Source organism: Xenopus laevis, chromosome 5L (assembly GCF_017654675.1).
Source record: "Xenopus laevis strain J_2021 chromosome 5L, Xenopus_laevis_v10.1, whole genome shotgun sequence".
Taxonomy (NCBI): domain Eukaryota; kingdom Metazoa; phylum Chordata; class Amphibia; order Anura; family Pipidae; genus Xenopus; species Xenopus laevis.
Genome location: NC_054379.1, coordinates 3,146,006 through 3,158,652, shown reverse-complemented (window position 1 = coordinate 3,158,652; position 12,647 = coordinate 3,146,006). Strand labels below are relative to the sequence as shown.

Here is a 12,647-nt window from a genome sequence, read left to right as displayed (position 1 = left end):
GTCACTCTTTACTGCTGTACTGCAAGTGGTATCACCCCCTCCCCCAGCAGCCTAACAACAGAATAATGGAAAGGTAACCAGATATAAGAAAAGCACTCAATAGTAAAATCCTGGTCCCACTGAGACACATTCAGTTCCATTGAGTAGGAGAAACAACAGGCTGCCAGAAAGCAGTTCCATCCTAAAGTTCTGGCTCTTTCTGAAATCACATGACCAGGCAAAATGAGCTGAGATGCACCTACACACCAATATTACAACTAAATACACTTGCTGCTTCAGGAATGACATTTTATATTGAAGAGTGTACAGTTTAAACTGTGTAATTTAGAAATAAAAATTACAACATAAAAATTACGACAGAATCCCTTTAATGAGCAGCCTTAAAGTAAAAAAAAAAGGGGGGACATTATAGACTCCATAGTAATGAACTCACAGGCAGCTCCAGCTACACACGGGGCCTACGCTGAGTAGCTAAACTTAGTGAATTGACTCTACCACCCCCTTTAAATGAGAATCAAAGCCTAAAATGACTCTGGCAAGAAATTATTAAAGGGTTGGGTCACCTTTGAGTTAACTTCTAGTATGTTGTAGAATGGCTTATTCTCAGTAGGGATGCACTGAATCCACTATCTGGGATTCGGCTGAATCCCCGAGTCCTACGTGAAACATTTGGCTGAATACCGAACTGAATCCGAATCCTAATTTGCATATCCAAATTAAGGGCGGGAAAGTAAAACGTTTTTGAGAAGAAGTGTCACATGATTTCCCTACCTGCCCTGTTCGGATTCGTTCCGACCAGGCACAAGGAAATCCTGCTGAAAAAGGCCGAATCCCTAACCAAATCCTGGATTTGGTGCATCCCTAATTCTAAACAAATGTTTTTCTTTTTTTTTTTTTTTTTTTTATAGTTTTATTTGCTTGTTTTTGCCAAGTCTTTCCAGCTTTCAAACAGGGGTCACTGACCCCATCTAAAAAACAAATACTTGTATTGTTATTGTTACTTTTTATTCCTCCTTTTTCTATTCAGGTCTCTCCTATTCATATTCCAGTCTTTTATTCAAATCAATTCATGGTTGCTAGGGGAATTTGGGCCCCAGCAACCAGATGGCTGAAATTGCAAACTGGAGAGCTGCTGAATAAAAAGCTAAATAACTCAAAAATCACAAATAATAAAACCAATTGCAAATTGTCTTAGAAATATCCCTCTCTACATCATACTAAGTTAATTTAAAGGTGAACAACCCCTCAAAGTAAAGTGAACTATACCATCCTAGAGGTTCAGCAGTTCTGGGGTACAGGATGGAATTATTATTAAGTTATAGCTGTTCAATATTGGCATCAAGGCTGCTGGAGGAGTTTGCTTGTAATTCTAGTGGGAGAAGCTACAGTGGGTTACACGGGTGCTTAATGAGATTATTTTATAACACACTATCATTCTCCAGTGCTCGGCTGTATAAAACCCCACTGTACAGACTGTTACACGGGTGCTATGTACTACTCCGTGCTGCAATGTGACTGTGAGTAGTAGCTGGTAGTAGGTTGCAATGTTGCAAGCAGCAGTTAAATAGATGAAGGAATACCATATTTCAGATAATAATCACTGAGTCCTTTACTTTTCACCCAGTTTAGCATTTGTGTGGCAGGTTTGTTGTAATCAGTTCTAGGCTCAGGCTTCCAATCTACTATAAAGTCTCCAGTGTTTATCTACAGATCATATAATAATAAGTGTTACACTATGGGTTTAACTTCAGCACACACATGCAACCTGCAAAATCTAAACACAAAGTACATATAGTTCCAGTTCATATTTAACGTACTTTATTATCAAGCTCATTGCTGCCATCTGTATATCTGCTGTTTAGCACCCTTCATTCTGCTATTTAGCACCCTACATTCAGCTATTTAGCACCCTACATTCTGCTATTTAGCACCCTACATTTAGCTATTTAGCACCCTTCATTCTGCTATTAAGCACCCTACATTCTGCTATTTAGCACCCTACATTCTGCTATTTGGGTTGCTAAGAACAAGACATTCTATAACTTACCGCAAGTTAATGTAACGGTGAAGTGTCCCTTTAATAAGCTGTGGGTAAATGAGCTAGAGCCTAGTGCCACGGGTTTTTAGGCCAAGCAACACCCCTGCCCTGATCCAGTTCTGTCCCTGCGACTCTCCATGAAGTTTTAGTATAATTGCCCTTATGCCAAATGATCGGCCAGATTTGTCCCAAAGCATTAGAGGCTAAATTGGGCAAAAAGACCCTTGTTGGCTTTGTTTGCCCAGGTTAATTGTCTGCCGAAAACCCTATTTTAGTCCATTGTTGCTGCGCAACAGATCACCAGGAGAAAATATTAAAGGGTTATGGTGGCCATAGATGTAACCATTTCCATTGGTCACGGGAAAGATCAATCGTTTCAATACACAGGTGTAGAGATGAATTGTCATATATACAGGTATAAATAATATAATTCTCCCTGTATCTGACGATTCAGCACTAAAGGTGGCCATAGACGCACAGATATCGTACGAAATTAATTTTCGTTCGATATTCGGTGCGTGTATGGTGAGAAATGAGCCGACTGATATCGGTAGAAGACTTGGATATTGGTCGGCTTGTCGATCGGGCTGGACGGGAAATTTTGATCTGGCGCCTTTGAAGGGACCCAAACATGTGCCATTATTAGTGCTGAATTGTCAGATACAGGTAGAATTCTATTGTTTCTATATGTATATCTGACTATTCAGCTCTACACGTGTATTTAAATGAATGATCTTTCTTGGAAATATCTTTTCCAAAGATCGTAATTGCTACGTCTATGGCCTCCTTAACAATGGCTGATGTTCAGGTGCCTTCAAAGGCGCCAGATCAAAATTTTCCATCCAGCCCGATTGATGGGCCGACCAATATCCAAGTCTTCTGCCGATATCAGTCGGCTCATCTCCCGCCATAGACACACTGAATATCGTATTAAGAAGAGTTTTGTACCATATTATCGGTGAGTCTATGGCTATGACCCTTTAGGGTCCAAACAAGAGAGAAAGAGAGAGAAACCCCATGTATTCCTTTTTCAAGGTGAAGGGTAATGGACTAGTGTACTTATTCAGCCCTGTGTGTATGTACCTAAAGTCAATGGAGCTGTACAATTAGGAAAGACAACATGTCACAGAATACATTGACATAATAAATTGCGGAGTCATGTGTTGGGCAGCTCAGGCTGAGATCATATCATGGTCCCTATGTATCACCACAACATGTCAAGTGATGGAAGAGTCTGTAAATGATTTCCCAGGTCCCATGGTGCTGCTCCCACATTCCTGACCTTGCCGCACAATCACTCGCACAATCACTCGCACAATCAGTCTGTACTGAGGGACGCAACTCACACACCACCTCCAAATTCCATGCCTTCAGCTTCAGAACACGATTGGTTTTTTTTTTTTTTACATTTGGCAAGGTTGCCTGTAGATTGAAACCATGTGCAGTATATAACTGATAACACAATTCCTATACAGAGGGGATTTTAACTCTAATGTCGCTTAAAGAAGCATAAAGACACTTCATACTGGGATGGGGAGAGGAACTGTGCATAATTTGTTTTCCTCTTAGTTTAATTTGCAGAATTCCGGATCATTGCAGCATGTCTCCTAAAAAGATGATGTGATCTCCAGCAGTTTTACCCTGCTCACATCTGTGGAAGCTCAATGCTAATGCTCAGATGTGAGCCAGTCAGCCAAGGCCTGATGTAGCCAAAGTGGCCACTGGAGGCCATTATAAGGGAACATTCCAATGAGCTGGGTTCTGCTCTGACTGGTGTGAAGACTTGTATGCCAGTGCTGTGGTACATTGCTTATCACTGCTACTTTGCAGACAATGGGGTATTGGGTTTGATTCCAGCCGACACCCCATATAGTAGTTGTGATGGATAGTCAGGCACTGTAAAATGCTCATACGGTCGCAGCCATTAAAGTTGGCTATACATGGGCAGATTAAAGCTGCCGATATTAGTCCTTTAGACCTATTCGGCAGTTTATATGCCCATGTATGGGGTGTTGATGGGTCTCCTCGATTGATATCAGGCCAAAAATCAGCCAGATATCGATCGGCAGGTTTGATTTTTCTTGGCAATCAAGTCGATGCAGTCTTCTTCCCATTGGCGGTCATCTCCTTCGTCGTAATCAGATCGTTTGGCCCTTGGGCCGGACGATCAGATTAACCCAATATCACCCTGTGTTTGGTGGGCATATTGGGTTAAGATTCGCTCGTGTGGTGACCTTGCCAAAACGAGTGGATCTTATCGTGTCCCTTTAGTCCCTTAAGGCCCTGTTACACATCTTCTCCAATGGCATGTAGAAACCACGGACCCATTCCCGTCCACCCCAAAATCCTAGTGTATGCATAGGCAGGGCATCAGTCTCATAACTCGGTAATAATTTCAGCACAATAATAGGTCAGATCATTGGCATATTGCTACCGGGTGGGTTTCAGCCTAAAAGTACAAATCTCCTATTTTTGCACTGAAATCCACCTGGTTTGAGACAGATGTAATTCCTATCAGTGCTCACATTGGGACATGGAGAGAATATATCTATAGATGTACAGAAAAATGGTACAAAAAAATCTTATTCTGACTCTTTAAGGTAAGGTCACACCTGGAGATTCGGGGAGATTTAGTCAACCGGTGACTAATCACCTCTACTTTGTGGCGACTAATCTCCCCGAACGGCTTCCACCTGCTATAATGAAAAAATGCCTGCGGCGTGGCACTCACGGTGCTCAGTTTTCCTCACAAGGAAACCTTGGGCGACTTCGGAAAATGAAGCGCTCCGAGTGCCACGCCGCAGGTGTTTTTTCATTATAGCAGGGGGAAGACGTTCGGGGAGATTAGTCGCCAGGAGACTAAATCTCCCCGAATCTCCAGGTGTGACCTTACCCTTACGTTTATGGCCAGCTTTAGAGCAGATTGGCGGTTTCTTCTTTCATCTTCTTCCAGGGAAACGTTTTATTTGCTCCATTTTACTCACTCAGTAGATTGTTGTCCTTTTTATCTGCCCTTCGTTTTCACTTCAACCTTTAACACCGTGTCCCTGAGCACTTGTCCAGTAGCTCCTGGCCTCTGTATTGAGAGGATGATAAGGAATCATGTTTGGTTTCTGGGGAACATGGAAATAGGGGCTCAGTAGGGTGGAGCAGACTGAAAGGCCCAAAGAAAATAATGTGATAACATTTTCTAAACCCTGTGTAAATGATAAAAGGAAGTTTCATGCTGGTTTATGAACTGGTTATATTGGTGTTTTACAACCATTTTTATTACGCCCAGTACGCCAAGGCTTGTGATGTATTTAATAAAGAACTGTTTGTTGTATCCCATCACTCCCCTGTTACCCTATTTTCCCTGTTGTAATTAGCTTTATATAATGAGTTCCCTAATAAGTATGGAGAACTTCATTATTCCAATGTGGATGGAACTGTTTCCTTGCAGCAATAGGGTCCTGAGTTTGATTCTGACCTGGACATAATCTGCAAGATGTTTGTATTCCCACTCATGTCCAGCTACTCCGCTCACATCCCTAAAACATACAAACGGCTAATGAGGAACGTGACCTTGGGTGTGTGAATGCAATTGTGAACCTAGATCAGGGATCCCCAACCTTTTGAACCCGTGAGCAACATTGAGAGGTAAAGGCAGTTGGGGAGCAACACTAGTACGAAAATGTTCTTGGGGTGCCAAATAAGTGCTGTGATTGGCCATTTGATAGACCCTATGTGGCTCTTCAACCTACATTGAGGCTCTGTTTGTCAGTACACCTGGTTTTTATACAACCAAAACTTGCCTCCAAGCCTAGAATTCAAAAATAATCACCTGCTTTGAGGCCACTGGGAGCAACATCCAAGGGGTTGGAGAGCAACATGTTACTCACGAGCTACTGGTTGGGGATCACTGGCCTAGATTATAAACTCCACCAGGGAAGATCAAGAACTATCCCTGTAAAGTAATAAACCCATCTGAATTGGAAGCCAGAATGACATATTTAGTGATTTTTTTAACCTTTTTCTCCTCTGCTTTTACTGAACTTTCTTCAACTCTTGTTTAGTAATGTGAATGGAGTTGCAGTCCAGCTATTGTTTGGAATTTACTGTACTATAAAATAATTTATTTTACAGGTATAGTCCTCTTGTATACGGCAGGCTCCTAGATATATCTGACGGATTGTGGCAGTTGTTTTCATGCCAATGTTCAACCAATTACTTGCACGAAATCAAAATTGACTCCATCTATACTGACATGATGTATATTTATTAACAAGTGACCCTCACTGTCACATCATGAGTTTGTATAACTGTCATACCAATATCTAGGTGGGGTTATTATAATGATAATTCAACTACACCAAGCTAAAAAGTCCCTCGTTTCCATGAAGTCTTACCCAAAACCAGTGATTATTAACATATGAAATTTGGAGCCAAAATTTCGTCCTTGTGTTTGATTTATATTGCGCCCGTATATAGAGCCACATAAAACAGAAACCATTCAATATCCTGAGTAAATTCAGTATATTTACACTTTTGTTTGTTTTATATATGTATCCATTTATTTAAAGGGATTGTTCACCTTCCACCGCTTTTTTTCAATTCACCAGAAATAGGGATGAATCGAATCCACTATTTATGATTTGGCCGAATCAGATAGGGGCCCATACTTTGCCCACCTTTGCTTATACAGATTTGTCAAAAATTCTGTACAATATTAGAAAGTTTTTTTCATTGCAGGATCTGAGATCTGTGATGGAACAATGAATTCCACATTCACATACGTGGAGCAGAGACAGAGATCGGAGCCAGAACAAAAAAATTCCCGTGAAAGGGAAAGATTCTGCCGTATACCAAACCAAATCCTAGTACTAATTTGCATATGCATATTAGGGGCATCAAAGGAAAAAGTGGGGGAATTCTTTTTTACTGAATTGTTTTTTGACGAAAACTCACATGATTTCCCTGCCTGCCCCTAATTTGCATATGCAAATTTGGAGTCAGATTTGGTTTGGCCAGGCACAAGGATTCGGCCGAATTCAAATCCTGCTGAAGAAAAGATCCTAAACCGAATCCTGGATTCGCTGCAACCCTAACCAGAAATAAAGACTTTTTTCAATCACGTTTTATTTGTGAGCCTTTTTGAAGTTTAAAGCTTCATGTTTCCCACACACCACATGCACCAACATTACACTTTTGAAAAAAAATGATAAAAAAATGGAAACAATTGAAAAAAGTCTTTATTTCTGAACAATCTGAAACCAACTGAACTGAAAACAGTTTATGAAAGGTGAACAACCCTTTTAAGGTTTATACATTTAAGAGAATTCGTAGATAATGGAATTGTTTTGTGCAGAATAGTCCTATTTAGTCTGGATTTGGAGATCTAACGATCCCCCCCGAGTGGGTTGCTTCTGAAGTGCTCTTATGTCTATTTCTGCTGCTTCCTCATTATTGAACTGTTTCCTCCATTCGTCATTCCCAGATTCGCCAACATTCCCCCGAGATAAACAGGATGCCTTTGTGACCACTCCCGAGCCACATTCTGCGACCCCATTGCTTTTGTCTCACCCCCCTCCCCTCGATTGTCTCCTGTGATGATTTTTGCAAGGATGTGTCTGGAATTCTCTTGGATTATTTTTAGCCTTCTAATTTTGTTAAGATTTTCACCATCAAAAAAAGGAAAAATCCTTAACAGAAACTCATTATAATAATTGGCAAATGTCACCCAAATGTCAAAGGGAAATTATTGATAACATTTTGATTTCAGGATTACCCAGGTCAAGAGCAGTTGATTTGGATTCGGAAGACATTAATGTAGATCCATTTTTTTTTTTATTTTAGTGTATTTATCATTCCATAGAACGCGTGTATTACAATTTAAAAAAAAAAAAACATTTAAAATTGTATTTCTGTTTTCTATTGGGGGGCATATTTATCAAAGGTTGAGTGATAGTGGGTTTTTTTTTACTTCGAATGATCTCGAAACTCGAATGGTATCTTATTTAAGAAAAAAATCAAATGTCTAAAATTTGGAACAACCCGAAAACTCAAATCAAATTTGAACAGATCTCGATTCAAGTTTTCCCCCCTGAAAAAAACTTGAATGTCTGGAGGGCTATTAAAGGAGAAGGAAAGCTCCAAGACAGTTTACTGCCAACATATTAGCCACAATAGTGCAAACTAGAATGCTATATTTATTCTGCAGAATGCTTTACCATACCTGAGTAAACAGCTCTAGACACTGGGGGTCATTTATCAACAATGGGCAAATTTGCCCATGGGCAGTAATTCATGGCAACCAATCAGATTGCTCCATTCATTGTTCTACTTGCAGCTGGCTTTAAAAAGCTAATCACTGATTGGTTGCTATAGGTAACCGCCCATGGGCAAATTTGCCCAGTGTTGCTAAATGAGCCCCACTGTCTGTTTGTTTAGGATAGCAGCTGCCATATAACCTTGGTGTGACATCACACTCTGCCTGAGTCTCTCCCTGCTCACTCATATCTCTGGGCTCAGATTACAGCAGGGAAGGAGAGAGGAACAAACTGAGCATGCTCAAGCCCTAGCCCTGGAGGTTTAAGCTGAAAACAGTTAGTCTAATACAGAAGCCCATGAGTACACAATAGAAGGAAAGAAATGTGCTGTTTCTTTTGACAGAGGACTCAGAGCAGTATTACTTTGAGGGGTTACTGGTGTATTTATATAGACCTTTCTGATAAAGCTTACTTACTTTTAGCCTTTCCTTATCCTTTAACATCTTCAAATGGCTCAACGGATCTCTACCATTGACTTGTACGTGAACTTGGCAGGTTTTAGGTGCGACTTATTGAATGTGAGTTACTTCCAGGGTCAAGCTAGGATCAATCTCGATGTCGAGTTTGGGCTTTTCTCAACTCAAATTTGTGAGTTTTGAGCAAAAATTCAACTCGAAAATTTAAGTTCATATTTACCATTTGAACCTTAATAAATCTGCCCCTGGGTCTTCCCAGGTTTCACCGGCAAAGCAACAACATACCATATGTTTCCGAACATTTAAAAATGGTCATAACCATGGTCTGAAATTTTTTATGAAATTCTTTTGTTTTGTTTTTTTTTTTGTTTTTTGCATGCCCAACCAAATGTTTTAGCAGAATGTGAGACCCCTTTCCTTTGTAAAACATACTTCTGCGATACATCTGGAACAACCGTGACTTTTGATTTTGGATAAGGATTTCTTTCTGTAATTTGGAGCAACAGATCTGCAAAAACACTTTTAAACATTATTATTATTACGAATTTATAAAGAGGCAACATTTTCCAGTAGACGGGGGTATTAATGGAACGTTGAGACAAAAATACGACAAATAACCATTAGAGGTAGAGAGGGACCTGCTCAATAGAGCTTAGAAGCTAAATTGAATTTAATGCAATTATTTTGCCGTCAACATGGATTTCTGGTGGGTTATTTTAAGCCATGGTCTAAATTATAGAGGAAGAGCACTGACAATTTTAAAAGCAATCTGGATAAAGGCCTAAGAAATTATTATGGATGTATTATAATAATAGGAATGGGACCTTATATAATGTTTTGCTCTTTCAAGAAGAAGTGAGTCCTTGTCCTTAAAATTCAGCGCACTAGTGGGCAGATTGGCATAATAATACAGTAGAATGCTGGTTTGGTTTAGCCACTTGATCTGGGACTTGGAAATAACTATACACAACTTGTATTCAGTTCCAAATCCTTAGTTGTTCAGTATAATATCTGTTTAATTAGAAGACATAATGCCTCTAGCTACTTTGCATGATCACAAGAGGTCTGAAATATTGAAAGTTACTGCTTGATATAGAGACGCCCATTAACCTCAAGCCCTGGTCTAGTGCCAAGTGTAAGTATGCGAGTGCCACCCAGGATCCACTCGTACGTCATCATCTTCACTTAATAAGCCCTCAGTGGCTGGTTCAGTGTCTTGTAGTGACTGTGGAAGATAATTTTTTGGCTCTGCTGGTTTCTTACAGTAAGGGAAAGCATAGATTTAGAGAAAATAATCTTAGCACGAGATACTGGGCCGGAGGGAGGCTCTTGAATAATGAACGAGTGCAAGAGCCAACGAGGTCAGGAGAAAAGGACATGTGAAGGTTTCATTTGATACAGGAGGGGAATATAAAACCAGTATAACTACATGAGCAGATGTCTGTCTCACTATACATTTAATCAGTTTAGTATCCTCAGGGTTATTGCATCTGGAGCTGGGGCACAGCCATTGTGTTTGTCTCTGCTCCATGTATATCAATGAGGAATTCGTTGTTCTGGCTCCGATCTCTGTCACTGCTCCACGTATATCAATGTGAAATTCATTGTTCTGGCTCGGATCTCAGATCATGTAAGGAAAAGAACTTTCTAATACTGTATAGAATTTTTGACAAATCTGTATAAGCAAAGGTGGGCGAAGTATTGGCCACTGTCTGATCTGATCATTTGGTCAATTGATCCAAAAACTGGAAATAAAGCCCTGGTACACTCTAGATACTGGAAGCTATGTTGTATGTTGATGTAGTTTTTTTTTGGCAATTTATGGATTAATGGCAGTGCCAAAGGCATGAAACGCGTTGAGCTTTTTCCCCTGACCTCTACTTTGCTACTTTTAAGGTTTTTTCAATAAAGCCGCATATGTTTTAATGTAATGGTTCGCACCCGCACTTTACTTGGATCCGGTTGAGCCACACTACTGCCTCATTTTGGATGATTATTTCACCGCAGCCAGATCGGATTATGTTACCTCACCGGCGGGCGGATTACCTACGAGGAATCTCTCCCCGTCTTGATAACGTCTCCTCTCTTCTCTTCAAAGTGACTTTATAACCAGTTCTGGGCTTACTTTTATGACTTGCTTATGTTGTAGTGATACATTTCATATAATAAAAGGGATTATGGAGACAAAGCCTAAACAACATGGAACCCAATTTTTGGCCCTGGCCCATAGGTTATTTAAAGGCTAGAGGTTGCTTTTGTTAATGGACACAGAGAGGTGGAGGAGTAGCAAAGCGAACTTGAGACACTACAAAGACTCAAAGTCAGATCACAGGCATGAAGACGGCAACTTCTGACCTGGATTGGCAGCCTTTTGGCAAAGTGGACCAAAAATGGACAATTCCATAATAATTCAAGTTCATGGAAACTACTGATAACCGAGCAACCACTTTGTTGCCCAGATCAGGGAATCATCTGCAAATTTGCCAGTCCGGCCTGTATTATATAATGTGTTCTTAGTGGGACACAGGCCATTGCTTTCCATTTTATTGACATACAGTACATAGATCTGACCATGGCTATAGCATTACTTTATTCTACAACCCGGTCCTCTTTGCAGTTGAAATGCTATACAGGTGTTTGAACCTGATATCAGCTCCTGTGTAACCTGACTCCCAGCATGCCTTATAAAGTAGTAATCATCCCTGCCAGCACCCGATCTCTCCCATGTTGTTGGAAAAGAATATCGGGAGCTTAAAGACACCAATATGGAAGAATAAGCTCGGAAACTTTCAATTTCATTTCTAGAAGCCTGGGCAAAGCATCACGTGCAGGCATTAGCCTGGGATTGCAGAACGGTACCAACTACAACAGGCGCCTCAAGCTCTGATCACAGGTCCCATTTGTTGAAGGTCCCTTTATTTTAGTCCTACTGCCTGGGCTGCATGTTCTAATCTCTCTCCCTGACATTTATGATTTCTACATTACATTGCAGGTCAAGGCCTAAGCACCAGTCTGTATTTGTGAGCAATGGTTCCCTTCCCCATTCAATTCAATGGGCAGTGGGGATTTTCACCAGTACTAGAAGCCCAAGAAACTTGAGTGCTATAGTCCTTTGTCGTTGGGCATATACTTAGCGGGACTTATATCTATATATTCAGATTTCAAAAATATAACAAGAAATGTCTGTAATTCAGTTTAAGCTTTCTCTCTGTTAAACAGAAATCTTTTACATGTTATTATGGCAAGGACGTGCAGCCATGAGCCTGTGGGAAAATGACAGGAGGTTTTTACATTCCTGAGATCATCGATGGTAAATGAGTTGAGGCCACATCATTGGCTGCTGGAAACAAGTGATGTATTGAGTGCTAATAACAAGAAGATGTAGCTGCAGGGATCTGTGCACATGAAACCCTTGTGATCCAGTCTCACATACCACTATTAATATGTACTCAATGTCATTTGGTAGTTTCTAAAGTTTACTGTTTCTCTTGGCATGCCAGAAAAAAGGGAAAGGGAACACTGAATTAGTATATTTAGGGATGCACCGAATCCAGGATTCTGATTCGGAATCCTTCAGCCCGGCTGAACAGAATCCAAATCCTAATTTGCATATGTAAATTAAGGGCTGGGATGGATATCATGTGACTTTTTGTCACAAAACAAGGAAGTAAAAAAAGTTTCCCCCTTCTCACCCATAATTAGGATTTGGTTCGGTATTCGGCCGAATCTTTCACAAAGGATTCGGGGTTTTGGCCAAATCCAAAATAGTGGATATTGTGCACCCCTAATTATATTTTATACTTTATATTGAAATGTTATGGCATTTCCTCTTACTTGTTTGCAGTGATGGAACTAGGTGCAAGCCGTTCAGCCGGGCCCCGTCCC

General features: G+C 40.5%; 1 protein-coding gene across 2 annotated transcripts in view; it reads left to right on the top strand.

Moving 5' to 3' along the window:
• sptbn1.L (spectrin, beta, non-erythrocytic 1 L homeolog) overlaps positions 1–12,647 on the top strand; it is a 140,217-nt gene that overhangs the window by 38,109 nt on the left and 89,461 nt on the right. The window lies entirely within an intron of this gene.